Here is an 18,890-nt window from a genome sequence, read left to right on the forward strand (position 1 = left end):
TTTGATTGGATCGTTGGGCCTTGTACGTATACCACCGAACCCTCGTGGGCAGTGCAGGGAATACCACTTACCGCCTCCCTATATGTCTCCCACGCACTATCGTCCACGCATCTTTCGCGTGCGATGACGTTGGATCCGCTGCTCTTTGATCCGACGGCTCACATTCACTCTTCTCGCTATCTTTCACCGTCACGGCCGCCGTTAAAAGATTTTGGCTCTAAAAGGCTGAAATCGTCGCGGAATTTCTTAGACTTGATGGGAGGGTTTTGTCTGCTAATATTTTTACGATCAGTCGGCCCGCCATTGTACTTGATGGGAGGGTTTTGTCTGCTAATATTTTTACGATCAGTCGGCCCACCATTGTTGTTCTTCAAACAGAATCAGTAAACAGATAGCTTAGCTTATGGATCTTGGAAATGACACAAGTAGCAAGGTATATTCATCTCCATCTGCTCTGATGGCTCTGTGTGATCCTCTTCTTCGGCTCTGTCTGCTCCTCTCATCTCTATCTGTTCCTCAAATATTGCCATATTGACATCAATGACAATCTGTGTCCAACAATCTCCCCCTTTGTTATTGATGGCAATATTTTTCTTATTTCTCCCCCTTTGACATCAGTGGCAAAGGGATGCATATCGACTCCCCCTATCCTGCTACGTCTTTATGAATGAACTTGAGTGATGATAAAGAAATAACCCCCATATTTTGACGTAGATGTTCGAATGCTTCTCAAGGAAGAGGTTTTGTGAAAATATCAGCTATCTACTCCTTAGTACTGATATATTCCAGGACGATGTTTTGTTTCGCTACTTGTTCATGGAGGAAATGATACTTGATTAGTATGTGTTTGGTTCTTGAGTGCATCACAAGATTTTTGCTGAGACTGATAGCACTTGTGTTGTCACAATAGACGGAAATTGGTTGATCTGTACATATGTCGAGATCTTTTAGAGCTTCCTTCATCCATAGTATCTGAGAACAACAGTCTGCTGCAGCAATATACTCAGCTTCGGTTGTGGATAATGATATGGATGACTGTTTTTTGCTGAGCCAGGATACCAAACAGTCTCCTAGGAAGAATGCATTTCCACTAGTGCTTTTCCGATCATCTATACTTCCAGCCCAATCAGCATCGATGTATGCAGTTACAGTGAGTGTTGATTCCTTTGGGTACCAAAGACAGAAATCATAAGTTCCCTTCAGATATCTGAGAATTCTTTTTACAGCTAATAAATGGGATTGTTTGGGAGCAGATTGAAATCTTCCCACTATTCCTACTGCTTGCATTATGTCTGGTCATGTAGCTGTTAAGTATAGAAGAGCTCAAATCATTGACCTGTAATGAGTTGCATCTACTAGAGGGGAGTCATCATCTTTTCTCAGTTTGCAGTTTGTGGTCATAGGTGTGCTCATGGGTGCACAATCCTCCATTCCATATTTTTTGAGCATGTCTTTTAGATATTTGGTTTGAGATATACACAACCCTGCTCTAGTTTGAGATATTTGAAGTCCAAGGAAGTGGGACAGCTCTCCTATCATTGACATCTCAAACTCTTTTGACATGTTTTGAGAAAATTCATGGCTCATTTCATCATTATTACTAGCAAAAATCAGATCATCGACATAAACAAGAGCAACTAGTAACTTACCTTGATTTGTCTTTATGTATAGATTGCTTTCAGCCACTCTCTTTTTGAAGCCTTGTTGTTGTAGATAGCGATCCAGTGTTGCATACGAAGCTCTAGGAGCTTGTTTCAACCCATATAAGTCATTTTTCAACTTACAAACTAAGTCCTTTCCTGCTGTTAGATCAAAACCTTCTAGCTGCTCCATGTAGACTTCCTCCTTGAGTTCCCCATTTCAAAATGCTGATTTCACGTCCATTTGATAGATTTTGAATCTTTTTGAGCAAGCAAATGCCAAGAACATCATGATAGCTTCCATACGGGCCACTGGTGCAAATGTCTCTTCAAAGTGAATTCCTTCAATCTGTGAATAGCCTTTGCAAACAAGTCTTGCCTTGTTTCTGATAACCTGTCCTTCCTCATTCATTTTATTTTTGAATACCCATTTGGTTCCTATTACGTTTTTGTCCTTTGGACGAGGTACCAGCTCCCATGTCTTGTTCTTCTCAATTCGGGTCATTTCTTCTTCCATGGATTTTACTCAATGAGGATCCTTGCTTCTGCAAATGTTTCTGGTTCTATCATGGATAGGAGGGCAATGACTTTTCTCTTGGGTGTGATTGTTATCCTTCTTCGGGTCTACACACCTTCATCTTTATCGCCAATGATCTGCTCTTCTGGATGATGGCGTTGGACATACTTCATCTTTGAATGGGTATTAGGTGGTTCTCTTTCCTCTCCTTCTTCTTCTTCTTCCTCTTCTATTTCTTCCTCTTTAGGTTCTTCTTCTTCAATGAGAGAGTCATCTTCATATTCTTCAATTTCCTTTTCTGGAAGACCTTCATCAATTTTTACATCAATGCTTTCCATTATTTTCTTCAGTCGATAATTGTAGCACTTGTAAGCCTTGCTCCGTGTAGAGTATCCAAGAAATATCCCTTCATCAACCCGAGAATCAAACTTTCCAGGTGAGCCATCATTTATTTTTATGAAGCACTTGCTTCCAAAGATCTTGAAGTACTTCACCGAAGCAGGTCTTCCTTTCCATAGCTCATAAGGAGGATTTTCAGAATTTGGTCTTAATTGAGTTCGATTCAGGGTATAGATAGTTGTTCCTACTGCTTCTCTCCAGAATTTAGGTTGTAAATCCGCTGCTAATAGCATAGTTCTTTCCATTTCTTGGATTGTTCGGTTTCTTCTTTCAACTACCCCATTTTGCTAAGGTGTTCTGGTAGCCGAGATTTCCCTTTTAATTCCATGAATATTACAGAACTCACTAAACTCGTTTGATGTGAATTCTCCTCCTCTGTCTATTCTGAGGCACTTAATTTTTGAATCTTTTTCATTTTCTACAAGGGCTTTTAGATTCTTAAAACACTCAAAAGTTTCAGATTTATACTTTATGAAATATATCCACACCATTCTAGTATAATCATCAACAAATAACACAAAGTACCTTTCTCCTTGGAGTGCTTGATGTCTAGTTGGCCCACATACATCAGCATGAATGATCTCTAAGGGCTTCGATGTAGAGTGTTCCTTTGTCTTGTGGCTGATTCTGGTCTGCTTTCCATGTTGACATGGACCAGATACTGCTTGATTTGGTTTGAACAGCCTTGGGATGTCTCATACAGCTTTGATCTTGATGATATTGATCAGATTATCGAAGCTTGTATGTCCAATTCGCTTGTGCCACAGCCAACTCTCCTTGTCTGACTCAGGTAGCATTTATTTTCTTGAATCTTGTTCAGAATGTAAATGTTGTCTGGTGTCCTCGCCCCTTTTGCCACAAGTTTCCCTGAGGCAGAGTTCCTTATTTCACAGTCTTTGGTGCTGAAAACGACCTTTTGTCCTTGATCACAGATTTGGCTGACACTCAGGAGGTTGTGTTTGAACCCGTCAACTAGCAGAGCATCTTGAGCTTTTCCTTTTCCATTGATCATAGTAACTGTCCCTTTTCCTGCAATTCTGCCAGATCCGCTTCCAAAGGACACATTCCCTTCCTTTTTGCTTAGTGAGACAAACTTCCTTCTGTCTCCTATCATGTGTCTGGAGCACCCACTATCTATAAACCACTGGTTTCCATTATTTTGAGCATATAGAGCCAGGCCGCATTTGTCCATGCTGGAGTTCTTGCTACTCGTCTTTCTTCCTTTGAGTGGGCAGTGTTGTTCATAGTGTCCATTATTGTAGCAGAAAGAGAAAATCAGATCAAATTTGGTCAAGGGATCAAATGAATTAAAGGCTTTGATTTGTCCCTGCCTTTTGGGGGCATATGAGTTGATTATTCTATCCTTTAGCTTTGTCTTTTCACTTCTGCGAGCCATACAATGTCTGGCTTGATGACCGAAGTTTTTATAGTGAAAGCAGTGTCCAAGAAAGATGGTTTTGTACTTGTTGAAGCAACCACGGTTTGAGTCGATTTCCTTCCTGGGAATTACTCCTCCCTCGTTCTTTGGATTTGCGATGGGCCCTTGGTGGAGTACAGGTTTGTATTTGCTGTAGTGTCCATGATTCGACTCCACATTCTTCTTTGGAGTAATTCTCTCTTCATTCTTGGGATCTGGGGTGCACTTTTCATCTTTTGGATTGCAGGAAAGTGCATCGGCATAGCTTTTCGCATTATTCTTAGTGCTTGAGGATTCTCCTTTGAAACCTATTCCAGACTTGTCATGTTGAGGTTTTTGATTTTTCAAAATAGTCTCAAGTATTTGAGAGCTTTTACAGCCCTTTTTAATTTGCTCCAACTCCTTTCTCAGAGACACTATTTCGGTCTCGCGTTCTTCACAAGTCTCTTCCTTTTCTTTAAGCTTTGCTTCCAAGAGATCTTCTCTCCTTCTTATTTCCTCATTTTCCACTTTGAGAGAAATGATTTTGTTCCGTAGTTTCTCATTTTCTTCAATGGCACTTATTAACTGTGCATCTGCATTTCCTTCCAGCCCTGAGTCATCATCATCTGCGAGTGCCATGAATAATGCTTCTTGGCTTTCATCATGATCGCTTTCCTCATCTGATTTCCTTTTGATGACCATAAACTCATCCTCATCAAACTCATCTTGCTTGGAGAAGAAGTTTTTCTTATTGAACCCTTTCTTTTTATGTGCCATTCTTTTAGAATTTCCTTCATCATCATTGTCATGTTTATGAGGAAATTTTGCTGCATAATGACATTTTTTACCACATTTAAAACAGATAAGAGGATACTTGCCTTTAAGCTTAGATCCTTTCTTCATCTTTCGTACAAATTGAGCCAATTCGGATTCCACATCTGACTCATCACTACAGTCATTCCTTTCTTTCCCCTTCTTTGACCTTGAGGCCTTGAATGCTGCATCTTTGGAGATTGGGCCACCTTTCCTCATTTCATAGGCAGTGAGAATTCCATGGAGTTCATCCATTTCGAGGGTATCTAGATCCTTTGCTTCTTCTATAGCGCTTATTTTGGAGTCAAACCTGTCTGGAAGAGACCTTAATACCTTTTGAACAATGGTACTTTCTTCAACTTTTTTGTCCAATCCTTTCAGGGAATTTACCACTTTAGCTACTCGGAGGAGGTATGCTGCAATATCTTCTTCATCTTCCATCCTCAAACTTTCAAATTGTCTTCTGTGAGTTTGAAGCTTTGCCTTTTTTACTTTTGAGTCTCCATCGTACAGGGCAACTAACTTCTCCCACATTTCTTTGGCAGAGGTACAGTGCATAATTTTTGTAAACTCGGAATCACTGATTCCACTAGTGATGGAGTTCATGCCCTTTGCATTTGGGATGTAGGCTTTCCTCTCGTCTTGGTCTGTTGGAAGAGTGGAAGTAGTTTTGTATTCATTTTGAACAAAATGCCAGACTTCAGGAGCAAGGGACATTAAGTAGTAGGTCATTCTTTTCTTCCAGAAACTAAAGTTAGTGCCATTGAACAGAGGAGGTCTCTCTGGTTTCGTGATTTTTCATCATGGCTGCGGATCCTTCTTCAAGCTATTAGGCTAGTATGAAGAAGTCGGCTTTGATACCAATTGTTGGAAATATTGAGGGGGGGTGAATCAGTATTTCTTACAATTTTTATTCTAGTGATTGCAAAAAGCATATATAGATATGTATATGTGTACACAAAACACAGAAACCAGCAGCTGGAATAAATGCTTTTATTAAAAACTCAAGATAATACAATGAAATAAATACAATATAAATAAATATCTAACTGTGGATAGTTGCCAAGCTCCAACTTGGACTTCAGTGAGGCTCCAACCTCCAGAGCACCAACTCTGTTTTGCAGTGGTTCTGCACTTAGGAGCATCTACCCCTAATGACTTTAGCCTTGTTTAGTTCTGAGGCTCCAACCTCTTGGGCTCCAACCCAATCTTAGTATCAACTGTTTTGTTGCAGTTTATTGCACCTAACCCTGCTGAGCTTCTACCTTTCTCCAGTTCTTCTACTTCTCTGGTCTCTCCTACCTCTTGCATGTTCTTCGACTTCCTCTCTTACAGATTATGCATACATTGGCAACACTTCACCTTGTGTTTCTGTTTTTATGTGTTTTAGGCACCTCTGACTGATCGTTTCCACTTTCCCCCGCCTTTTTGGCTTCCTCCTTGGTCACTGTAGATTCCTCTGAGCTGTTCGAGTTCACTGATACTCCATGGACACGTAAACTCAGAGAAATCATTGTTACATGTTACACCGTAACAGCGTTCATTTTACCAATCATTATTCACAGACTTATTACTTCAGGAAACCATATAAGCGAGGTTACAGAGCCTGACCACTGAGTACCAACCCTTGAAGGCTTCTCTTTGCGATCACTGCATCCTCCTCTTTCCTGAAGTTTATGAAAGCATAGCAATGGGAAGAATACACAGTGATATTTTCTATTTCCCCAAATCTGGAGAATTGCTCCGCCAATGCAGTTTCTGAGACATGCTGAGATACATTGCCAACCCAAAGGTTTCAAGAGGCCTAAATTGTGTCACTTTTTGTTTTCTGAGCTCCAAAAAAAGATGACTTTTTTCATCAAAACGAGGACCATTGTACTCTATCCTTTGCAAAGGGTGTCCCCCATTTTACTCCGATGTCGTTCTTTTGATCCCTCGAGTTCGCAAACATGATGAATCCTGCAGCGATTCCAACCCGCGGTGTCTCTGGCGACGAGAAATATTTGACGTTAAAAATTTTCACAAATGGCACTTAAAAATTGGAAAAACGAAAGGAGAAACATCCTTTTGCCCCGCCATTTCCGTTTAATTCAAAAAACCCACGTATTTGCACCTATATTAGCCTCTGTCGCATTCGCTACCGCAGTCGTTGATTGTCGCCATCCAACGGTCACAGTCCTTTTTCCCGCACGTTAAACATCGTGCATATTTCTCGCCATCTGACCGTCCGTCACACGATCAGACGACAGTCGCAAGCTCCGATCGCGCAACCTGCATATGCATTAACCTGCGGGGGCGGCGGTTTTCATCTGTCACGCGTCGTATTTTGATTGGATCGTTGGCCCTTGTACGTATACCACCAAACCCCGGTGGGCGGTGCGGGGAATACCACTTACCGCCTACCTGTACGTCTCTCACACATTATCGTCCGCGCATCTTTCGCATTCAATGACCATTAGATTCGCTGCTCTTTGATCCGACAGCTCACATTCACTCTTCTCGATATCTTGCACCGTCACGGCCGCCGTTGAAAGATTTTTGCTCTGAAAGGCCGAAATCATCGCGGCATTTCTTAGACTTGATGGGAGGGTTTTGTCTGCTAATCTTTTTATGATCAGTGGGCCCGCCATTGTACTTGATGGGAGGGTTTTGTCTGCTAATATTTTTACGATCAGTCGGCCCGCCACTGTTGTGCTTCAAACAGAATCAGTAAACAGATAGCTTAGCTTATGGATCTTGGAAATGACACAAGTAGCAAGGTATATTCGTCTCCATCTGCTCTGATGGCTCTCTGTGCTCCTCTTCTTCGGCTCTGTCTTCTCTTCTTGTCTCTATCTGCTCCTCGAATATTACCATATTGACATCAATGACAATCTGTGTCCAACATATAAAAATTAATGAACAAAGCATATTGTTAGAATGTAATCATCAACATCAGATAGAGCACCCATATCAGAGTCTGACCCACTGTTTTTCCTGTCAGAAAAACATATACGCTTCTTCAACCACCGAAACCTGCGTGTATATGTGACTATACTTCATGAAACACGCGTATAATAACCTTCTTCTGAAAAACTGGATTTTAACAACAGGATGATGCAGCAACTACTCCCAGCTTTTGTCTGAGATATTCAAATGTTTCTCTGGGCAGTGGTTTAGTGAATATATCATCAACCTGTTCTTTGGAGGGAACATACTCCAATTTGACCTTTTGTTCAAGCACTTGTTCTCGTAGAAAATGGTACTTGATGGGTATGTGCTTGGTCTTGGAGTGCATGACTGGATTCTTTGAAATATTGATAGCACTTGTATTATCACATAGAATGGAGATGGGTGGAGTACATGTGATCTAAATGTCTTGCAAAGTTTGCACCATCCAAAGTAGTTGTGTGCAGCAGCCACATATTCTGCTTTAGCTGTAGATAAAGCAATTGAACTTTATTTCTTGCTGAACCAAGACACTAACTTGGAACCCATATAAAATGCACCACCACTAGTGCTTTTTCTATCGTCAACACTTCCTGCCCAATCTAAATTTGTATATGCATGAAGAGTAAGATCTGCATCTCTAGAATACCATAGTCCAAAGTCCTGAGTTCCTTGAAGATATTTGAAAATTCTTTTGACTGCCTGAAGGTGTGATTCCTTTGAATTTGTTTAGAATCTTCCAACTATTCCTACTGCATGCATGATGTCAGGTCGGGTACCTGTTAGATAAAGCAAACTACCAATCATGGATCTGTAAGTTGGTTGATGTATTGTTGTTGATTCATCATTTGCGCTGAGACTGCATCCTGTTACCATTGGGGTACATACAGGTTTAGAATCTTCCATTTCATACATTTTCAAGATCTATTTGAGATATTTGGTTTGTGAAAGAAAAATACCATCTTTAGGTTGTTGAACTTGTAGACCAAGAAAATAGGTAAGTTCACCAAGCAAGGACATTTCAAATTCTTGCTGCATTATTGAAGCAAAATGCTGACTCACGGATTCTTCATTGCTACCAAAAATGATATCATCAACATAAACAATAATAATTAACAATTTATCAATTTCAATCTTTTTATATAGATTGCTATCTCCAGAACCTTTTGTAAAAACTTGTGGCTATAGATATTTGTCAAGGCGGTAATACCAGGCCCTTGGAGCCCGTTTCAGACCATAGAGAGCCTTTTTGAGTCTGCATACAAGTTTCACATCATTTCCAAGAATGAATCTTTCTAGTTGTTCAATATAAATTTCTTCTTCTAAATCTCCATTAAGTAAAGCTAATTTTACATCCATTTGGCATACTTTGAATTTCTGAACGCTGGAAAGAGCAAGAAACATCCTTATGGCTTCAAGTCTAGCAATAGGGGCAAAAGTTTCTTCAAAATCTACACCTTCTTGTTGAGCATACCCTTTACAAACAAGTCTGGCCTTGTTTCTAATGATTTCTCCATTTTCATTCAACTTGTTCTTGAATATCCATTTAGTTTCTATAATATTTTTATCATGAGGTCTAGGAACTAATTCCCAAATATCATTCTTTTCAATTTGCTAAAATTCTTCATCCATGGCCTTGACCCAAAATTCATCTTTGCTTGCTTCATTTACATTTTGAGGTTCGGTGGAGGATAGTAGAGCTAGATAGCTTGAGGTCCCTATAATAGTTCTTCTTGTCTGTACCCCTGCCTCCTTTTCCCCTAAAATTTGAGTTCCTGGATGATTTTTCTGAACAAACCTGGACAAAGTCTTTTCTTCTACCATTATATCTTCTTCTGGTGTTTCATTGGTTTCTTCTTCAATATAATTTTGATTTGATGTGGGTAAGTAATCTCCATCTTCCTCATTGTCATAATATTCTGTTGATTTTATTTGTTTTGGATTTCTGCATGCTTCATCCACTACAAAATCAATGCTTTCAACAATTTTCCCAAGTCTTTTATTATAACATTTATATCCTTTACTTCTGGAAGAATAACCAAGAAGAATACCTTTTATCTACTCTGGGTTCAAACTTACCAAGTTTTTCATTAGTCCTTTTGATAAAACATTTGCTTCCAAAAACTTTAAAGCATTTTACAATAGGAATCTTACCATACCAAAGTTCATGTGGAGTTTGAGTGCTATTTACCCGGACATTTGCTTTGTTAAGAATAGTCACGGCAGCAAATGCAACTTCACCCCACAATGTTGCAGGGGTTTCAAATTCATCTAACATAGCTCGAGCCATTTGTTGAATTGTTTTGTTCATCCTTTTTACCAAACCATTTTGTTGAGGAGTTCTAACGGTGGAGAACTGCATTTTTATTTCATGTTGTTCACAAAAGTCAAAGAATTCATCTGATATAAATTCCCCTCCTCAATCAGATCTGAGGCATTTGATTTTTCAATCTGATTCATTTTCAACCAAAGCTTTGAAGGCTTGGAACTTTTCAAATGCTTCATATTTATTCTTCAGAAGACCTATCCAACACATTTTGGAAAAATAATCAATGAACAAAATAAAATATTCTTCTCCACGAGGTGACTTTTTCCTTGTTGGTCCACATAAATCAGTATAGACAAATTCAAGGGGCTTACTAGCTGACCCTTCTTTTTCCATGAAGTGAATTTTGGTTTGCTTACCAATTTGACATGGTTTGCATATTGTATTTTCTGAGATGCTGATATTTGGAAGATCGCGAACATCCTTGAGTCTGCATGCTTTTCTTATTTGAGAAAAACTTAGATGTCCCAATCTTCTGTGCCACAGCCAGTTTTCATCATTTTTGCTTAGATAGCATTGTTGTTGTTCTCCTTTGATTATGTATAAGTTATTTGGAGTTCTTGTACCTTTGATCACAGTCTCTCATGTATCAAGCTCACGAACAGCACATCCGTTTGATCGAAACACCACTTCATTTCCTTGATCACACATTTGACTGACACTCAACAGGTTATGCTTTAAACCATCTACATACATAACATGTTTAGCTTTAATCTTTTCTTTCAAGAAAACAAAACCTTTACATCTTATGACAGTTGGAGCGTCATTTCCAAATGAGACATTTTTTTCCTTTTCTAAAGAATTATATGAATGAAGTTTCTCTTTGTCACCTGTCATGTGTTTGGAGCATCCACTGTCGATGTACCACTGATTTTCTTGTCCTTCTGCATACAAGGCTATACCACATTTTTTTGTTTGAAATTCTTTCCTTCTCCATATCTTGGGATTTAATGGTATTTGCTCCTTTTGCCGAAATTTGCTCCTACATTTAGATTCTTCATAACCAAAGTTGTTATAAATTGGGCATTTTATTTCATTTTCAAGAGGAGAAAAGTTATTATAGGAACTTATATTGATCCCTGTTATATTCCTTTGGTTTCGTGCTTCTCTAGTCATGATGGTTTTGTAAGCAACACATTGAACAGCTTTGTGCCCAAAATTATGACATGAAAAACATTGCCCATTAAAGAAGTTTCTGCGACTATCGAATCTATTTACCTGTTAATTGTAGTTTCTATTGATATTCATCTTTGAAGCAAATTGAGTATGATTTGTCTGAGGTTGGTTGTGGCTTCTATTGATATTCATCCTTGGAGCAAATTGAGTATGATTTACCTGATGATCAGCTTTATGCCTTCGCTGACGATTGTCACGTTGTTCACTGGTCTTTGTTGCATCAAGATAGCTTTTGATGGAGGTCAACGGCTTCTGTGATTGAGATGCTTCTTCATTATATCCAAAACCTGTTTTTATCAAAGGAGAATGTTGAACTTTGATAATTTCATTTAAAGTTTATGATCCTTTAGCAAATCTAAGATTGAGAGATTTTGTTTTCTCAAAATGTTTTCTTAAACCCACAATTTTACATTCTAGTTTTTCATTGTGTTTTTCTTTTTCAGCAAGTTGGTATGTCAAGGTATCTATGCTCAGATTCTTTTCTTCTAAACAGATTTTGAGTTTAGAGATTTCTTCATGAAAGTTTTCCTCTTCTAAAGCATCCCAAAAATCATCATCATCATAAGCCATGAGAAGTCTATAGTCATCACTATTAGATAAACCATCACTATCCTCTTCTAAACTATCTTAAAAATCATCATTATCATAAGCCATGAGAAGTATGTAATCTTGTCCAGTTTTATCTTCATCACTATTAGATAAACCATCGCTATCTTCATGAGTATAATAACTCCTTCTATTCACAACTTGTTTCCTATTCCCTTTTGCATATTCCTTTCATTTTTCATATTTATCTTTATGAGGACATCTGGCAGCATAATGACCGACTTTGCCACAAGCAAAGCATTTGAAAGGTAGTTTATCTCTGAACCTTCCAGAACCCCGTTGAAGCTTCTTAACAAAATTTACCTCATCTTCTTCTTCTGAAATGTGTCCTGATTCATTGTGTTCTTCATTTTCTGTTCCTTTTGTTGAAGCTTTAAATGCGGCTTTTCTCATCTCAAAAGCAGTTAGGATTCCATGAAGCTGTGTCATAGTGATATTCTGCAGATCCTATTTTTCTTCTATGGCAGACACTTTTGATTCAAATTTAGCAGACAAGGATCTCAAAATTTTCTCAACTAAGGTAACTTCCTTTATTTCTTCACCCAGATTCTTCTTACAAATAACAACCTCATCTATACATAAGAAGTAACTAGCTATACTTTCATCACTATGCATCTTAAGAGTTTCATACTGAATTTTGAGAGTTTAAAGCTTGGCACGTTTTACCTGAGAGTCTTCTTCGTAGCTCTAAACGATTTTGTCCCATATCTCTTTGGCTGATTTGAGCTGCATGACTTTGACAAACTCTGATTGAAACAAACTTCCCAATAAAATATTGACATCTTTGACATTAGTTTCATATTGCTTTTTACATGTTGTGTCTGTAGGAATCGTTGTTGGAAATGTATATCCTCCTTCCACAATTTCTCAAACATCTGTTCGAAGAGATTGTAGATAGACCGTGGTTCTTACTTTTCAATAAACAAAATTGCTCCCATCGAAGATTGACGGTCTGATGGATCCCATGCTTTCATGATTATTCATCTTGATGGATCTCCCTTCAAGCGATCAAGCTTCTTCTGAAGGACCCGCTCTGATACCAATTGTTGGAAATAATACTGAGAGGGGGGTGAATCAATATTATGAGATCAATAATTGTATTTCCCAAACAAATTTATATACACTACTTCAGTTAATCAAACCTGTGTATACCTTCAAAACTACTGCAAACATAAATTTTTGAATCAAGTTTGTACCAACCAGCAATATACTGAATATCTATTGTCAATTTACAGAGCTTTACATAGGCAGGGGTAGAGATCACTTCTTCTCACTTATACAATCAATCAATCAAATGCCAGCGTCCTTATGCATTCAGTTTTACATTCAGATCTAAGAAGAATTCATTGACAGACAACAATAAAACAACAAAATTTGACCAGATAGATTAGTCAGATCTGAAAAAGAAGCTTTTATTTTGTATACGCTACTTAAAAGAACAGAACTTGCATGTATACGCTCTTTCGCTGAGACAAACTTGCATACAGATCTGGAAATATTGACTCAAAACTTTGAGCAAATTCCAAACTTCAAACAAACCCAGATCATGCTAGATAACGAATAAAACAGACGCAAAACATCAGATCTAGTCTCAACCAATATCAGGTCATTCAAGAATAAGTCATTTTAGATCTCATGATCGTAATCCAATATTGAACTCAAGATGCACATGAATATTTCAAATTTAGTCCCAAACATAACCCTACAACATAAAATATACTTCAAATAGAAGTATTCCTTAAAATCTTATTGTTTGCACACCTAGCCTTATGATCTTCTCCTCTTTATATAACTTTAGGACCTCTGTCGATACCTTGGACCAAAACCACTTAAGACCAATACCTGGGGTCAATACCACGAACCAAATACCTTGGACCAATACTTTGGACCAAAACCTTGATTTTCCATCCCATACACACTTTTCCTTCTGTGAAAGTGCGTGTATATGTATACACTCTTTTTGATCTATGTTCCCGCATGTATACGCTACTTTGACAAAGTGAACCAGCGTATACCTCTCTTTCTTCAATCTTTAGACTCTGATCTGTAATCCTTTGTTGTTAACCTATTGCACTGTGAACTGTCATCTGTGTGAGTTGCCATCAAGGACAACCCCTGTATCATAATGCCAACAGCTGGTGCCCAAGTAAAGCAAGTATGATGAGCTGCCAAAAGAGGATGGTGCCCGGGAAAGGCAGGGATGATGAGGGACCAAGAGAGGAGGCCATGTTCCTCTAACATATAGCACAAGTTATTCCTTCATGATAATGTAGTGTACCCTCCAGCGAGTCATTTGTTAATATATGCTTCTAACAGTGGCTTTGGTTGTCTCTCAATTGCATATTGGCATTACCATGACGAATTGTTTCCTACTTTGCATATGTAGCTTTAGGATTTTCTTGGCAGATGCAGTTACAATGGTAGGTTTGTTGTGCTGTAGCAAGTTGCAACTGTTCACAAGCGTGGCTGTATCAAGTGCAGATAAAGAGGTTGTGTTTCGTCTGCATTTTTTATGGGCATGTTATTGATTTCTCTGTTGCTTGTATCTCTGACGGTGCTTTGTTCACTGATCTAGCGATTTCTCAGAACCGCCATGCTGGTCAAGAACATGCCACTACCTTATATGTTTATTCTCTGGGAGATTTAAAGAGGATGTTTTCTAATGGTTTTCTGCTTTCTTCTCATTTTTGCCTCAAAGAAATTTGTTGCAATCTGGCTTCTATATTGATTGATGCTTGTATCTCTGACGGTGCTTTGTTCACTGATCTAGCGATTTCTCAGAACCGCCATGCTGGTCAAGAACATGCCACTACCTTATATGTTTGTTCTCTGGGAGATTTAAAGGGGATGTTTTCTAATGGTTTTCTGCTTTCCTCTCATTTTTGCCTCAAAGAAATTTGTTGCAATCTGGCTTCTATATTGATTGATTTTGGTTGAAGGTTTTTTGTCTAGCCTTTGATACATATCTTTCGGTGACAGCCTATGTCACTTGGTGAGAGACTTCTGGTTGTCCAATATTTTTGAAATATGCTCTGTACATATAAATTGTTTCTTATCCAATACAAAATATAAGCACATTTCAACATAAACTAAGAAAAATAAATAAATAAAAGACATTTAGATTTCTTTGCCAAGAAACACTGATTCTGATTGCTTGACATATGTATGTTGTTCCCCCCATAAACTAAGAATATCTTCAAAAAAAACTAATATCTGCAAAGATTCAGTCCGCAGTAGCTTAGAACGTTGTAGTATTATTTGCCAAGGCAGAAGAGAAGACTTTGAACTCATAACGTCCTTTGTTTTTTGTAAATATTTTTTTGGATATGCCTTCTACCTTATCCTAATTTGGTGACACTTAGCCAAATCAATTTTGGTAAAGTGTGGTGCATGCTTTAGTTGATGTAGCTATTCACTTAGTAATATTTCAAGCAGTAACTTTTTAATTTTGACAGCATAGCCCGTCCTTTTACGACACTAGTAATGTGCAGGGCAATAAAGGATTGTACTAGGAGTTATTTGATTTGACCATATGGGACTCAAAACAAATGTGACATCTAAACTCATCATTAACAATCCTTTGGTATAAAAGGAGAGGCATAATTGATAGATTCATGAAATTATTCATCCTAAAGCATTACTGATTATTCCACTCTAGCATGGATGGACATGGCTATGTTTTTGTTCATTTAACGTTCATCCAGAGAGGCTGGCCATCTCAAAGTGCTTTCCATAATGAAATGCAATAAAAACAAAAGAATTCCTCCGTTTTATAACGTTCTAAAGGAAATGCAATAGTGTGTTCAAAATAAATTTGAAGCGTCTATAATAGAATGTAACTTTAGTTTGAACAGGGAAGCTCCTTTCATATTTTCTTCTAGACGACTTTACATGTAAGGGTGGATAGTCATACCATACACACCTGCAACGGTGGATATAGTTTGCACTCCAAACAAATCTGATCATCCCGAACCGGAATTATCTTATAAATTTTGTCAGGGGTTTGTCTTCTAGTGGTTGATGCAAAAAAAATAACTCAATTCTTTTTTGTAACTGTAGGGTATTCATGTCTTCACATCCTTTTTTAGCTTGAGCTAAAAAAACTGTGTGATGCAAACACCTCGGTCTTCACATCTATTTTGATCTTGAGCCAAAAAAACTGTGTTATGCAAACACCTCGGTTCCTTCAGCTGTTCAGTTTGCCAGAAACTCCGATGTTTTATATCTACCTTGCATCAAAAGCTTGATTAATTTCATAGAAGGAATGAATTTGTCTTGCTTTGTGCTACAATTGATCATCGCTTTTATTTTATCTTACTATACCTTTCTATCATTGTTATCACCTTTGCTAAATCCTCCCACCTGCCAGCCCTAGCATAGATGTTTGAGAGTAATATAGAGCATTTGGCATTTTCAGGCTCTAGTTCAAAAAGGTGTTCTGCCACGTGCTGTCCTATCTCAACATTGCCACGAAATCTGCAAGCATCAAACAGGGTTCCCCACACGCTGGCACTGGGCTCTAATGGCATCTGTTTTATGAAGTCCCGTGCCTCGACAAGATGCCCTGTTCGGCCCAGAAGATCAACCATACACGCATAGTGCTCCACTTTGGGATTGATAAGATAAGCTTTGGTCATGCAATCAAAATAGTGCCAGCCCTTGTCTAGAAGGCCGGCATGACTGCATGCCGATAAAACAGAAACAAATGTAATGGCATTCGGCTTCATTCCTTCCCGTTGCATTTGGGAAAACACAGAAAAAACGTCCTCCACAAACCCTTGAATTGCATATCCAGTAATAATTGTATTCCATGAGACCAAGTCTCTTCTACACATTTTCTGAAAAATATCGCGTGCGATACCTATTCTCCCAGACTTGGCATACATATCTATAAGAGAGTTCCCAACAAAGCTATCCGAATCAAATCCACTTTTAATGATGTAACCATGGATCTGCTCACCAGTTTGCAGGTGTACCAAATGGGTACATTCTGGGAGCACGCACAGCATTGTGACTGAGTCGGGTTTAATTCCTACTCTCTGCATTCGACGAAACAGAGCCAAGGCCTCGTTGGCGTGCCCATTGCGAGCGTATCCAGTCACCATTGCATTCCATGACACCACATTTCTGTTGGGCATTCTGTCAAACACTCGGCGTGCACTCCTCACACTCCGACATTTAGCGTACATATCTATGATTCCAGTAGCCACATAAACATGAGATTCAAATCCTCTCCGAATTATGTAGCCATGGATCATCTCACACATTTGGAAATCTCTTAAGTGGGAAAAGGCCAAAACCAAACTCACAATGGTAACCGGGTCGGGTTTCATGTCTTCCACTTGCATTCGGTTGAAGACTTTCAAGGCTTCAACAACCTTCCTATTTTGCGCATAGCCTGCGATCAGGGCAGTCCATAACACTACATTTCTCTGGGATATTCTGTCAAACACTTTGCGTGCGTCCTCCATATTACCACACTTTGCATACATGCTAATTAAAGCAGTTCCCACATAAATATCCATACCGAAACCCATCTTAATTACATGGCTATGGATCTGCGCTCCCTCCTGCATCGCTGAAAAGGCAGCACATGCCTTCAGCACAAAGGGAAAAGTGAAATTATTAGGCTGTGTACCCGCACATAGCATTTTAACATAAAAGACAATGGCCTCTTCATATCGTCCATCCCTGGCATACCCTCTGATCCTGAGATTCCAGGAAAAAACGTCGGATTCATATATTTTGTCAAAAACAATGCGCGCATTATCCACACTACTGCACATTTCATACATAGTCCCTGTGCCATTTCTGAATTTGTATGCATAAAGTTGCTTTACTTGTTTTACATTGGTAACTTGTCTGTGCTCCCGCTTTGCTTTTTCTTTGATAATGGGCAGACCTGTAGCGTGAACAGCTGTGGAAATGGAGGGACGGAGTGGCCTGGCCCCTTGAATACTCGTGTAAGATTCAGAGAGAATATGAGTCCTGCAACTTCTACCGTGCTGATGGAAACAGTACGAAGGGGTGCATGGCGATGCCAGTTCCATACGCATAAGGAAAGATTCGGCTGCAAAATCTCGTATGCATTCATCCATACTTTCGCGCATTGATTGCTGAAAGCGCGTTAACAATATACATGATTCTCTGGGTAGTCATATCTATCTCCAGAAAACTTATTACCATTCTCTTTCTTGATTTTTCACTTACACGTGTTTGGACTTGTGTTAGACTTGAACATGGGTTTATATCATTTTTGGAAAAAATTATTATACATTTTTTTACCCGGGTAAGGTGAGAAAACCCAATGGAAAATTTTATTATGCAAATTTTTTTAACCCAGGTTGAGAAAACCCAAAGCAGTGGGATTAGTAAGTATAATAAATATAATAATATATTAGCAATTGCACCAGATGTTGTAAAGGGAAAGTCGTAAGTCGATAGCATAATATGGAACTTGTATTAAGAATAAATTTGTGTTTTGCATTCAAGATAGAGTTCTACTCATCATTAATAAAATATGTATTAGAAACAATAACACATTAATCATTATTATTAATCCCCTTTGCATTCTCTTAAATTCTCTTAAATTGTTAGGATAAAGATTATTAATGTCCACCATGGATGTCATGTTAATTATGGTGTTTCCATACCTGTCCCTACACTATTAGATTAATTTTGTCTCTTAAGTTTTATAGTCACACTAACATTATTTGAAGCAAGCAAATGAGGCTAAACAATCACAAGGCTCCCTCTTCGTGGTACACTTAAATTATGTCCAAATGCTCCAACAACTAAAACAAGTACTACATGCATATGTCCATCTTTTAAATTTCTTCATAATAATATATTCAGGGATACCAATGAACTATTATACCAATTTTTGAAACTTACTCCAAACCAATAATAAATATGACTTTAATTCCAAAAATTGTTTAAATCTAAAAAATGAAAGCTTCCATTCTTCTTAAATTCAATTATAAGACAAGTCACGAAAGTAATAAAGTGTATGACAATTGTTGATCCAAGACAGAAGTGGAAGTCATGGATAATCTACAACACAAGAACCTACATTCATGTCTAGAA

At 38.4% G+C, this 18,890-nt stretch overlaps 1 pseudogene; it reads right to left on the reverse strand.

The window, feature by feature from the left end:
- Positions 1 to 16,108: 16,108 nt before the first annotated feature.
- On the reverse strand, positions 16,109 to 17,902 carry LOC149144820 (pentatricopeptide repeat-containing protein At1g08070, chloroplastic pseudogene; annotated as a pseudogene).
- Between the last annotated feature and the right edge of the window lie 988 nt (positions 17,903 to 18,890).

The sequence above is a fragment of the Pinus tabuliformis genome, chromosome X (genome assembly GCF_031772625.1).
Source record: "Pinus tabuliformis cultivar Carrire ecotype Pingquan chromosome X, CPIR1, whole genome shotgun sequence".
NCBI lineage: Eukaryota > Viridiplantae > Streptophyta > Pinopsida > Pinales > Pinaceae > Pinus > Pinus tabuliformis.